Here is a 501-nt window from a genome sequence, read left to right on the forward strand (position 1 = left end):
ATGTTACATAATAATAAAAGCTTATTTAAAAAGATACCTCAGATCCTCAAATACAACTATTTAAAATGCATTTGTCTGTTTCTTCTGTTTTAACTACATGGTTTTAAATAATGTACTTTGCCTACCTTATTATCGACTTCCTAACATGATAGATGAGCGCGTAACTGTCTTACAGATGTGTGTCCCACTTCCCCAAAACAGTAACTACACTTTTTGCTAAAAACAAATCCAAAGTTTTCTTTCTTATGAATAAAAGCTAGGGGGTGTAATGATGGTATGACCACTTTCTCATCTCACACAAATTTTTCATTTATTGAATTAACGAAAATCTCCCTTTTGGAGCACATACTCTTCTCTGTACCTTGTGAGGTTTTCCCTAATGCCCTGTAGTTCTGTGCGGTCTTCCAAATATCAACGTCTGTGTCATCAAGCGCCTCCGGGAATCGCTCAGTCCCCTTTCCCACGGCAGACATCACTCGTCGGCCTGGGGAAAGCTTCACA

This window comes from Pteropus vampyrus, unplaced genomic scaffold (assembly GCF_000151845.1).
Source record: "Pteropus vampyrus isolate Shadow unplaced genomic scaffold, Pvam_2.0 Scaffold264, whole genome shotgun sequence".
Lineage (NCBI taxonomy): Eukaryota > Metazoa > Chordata > Mammalia > Chiroptera > Pteropodidae > Pteropus > Pteropus vampyrus.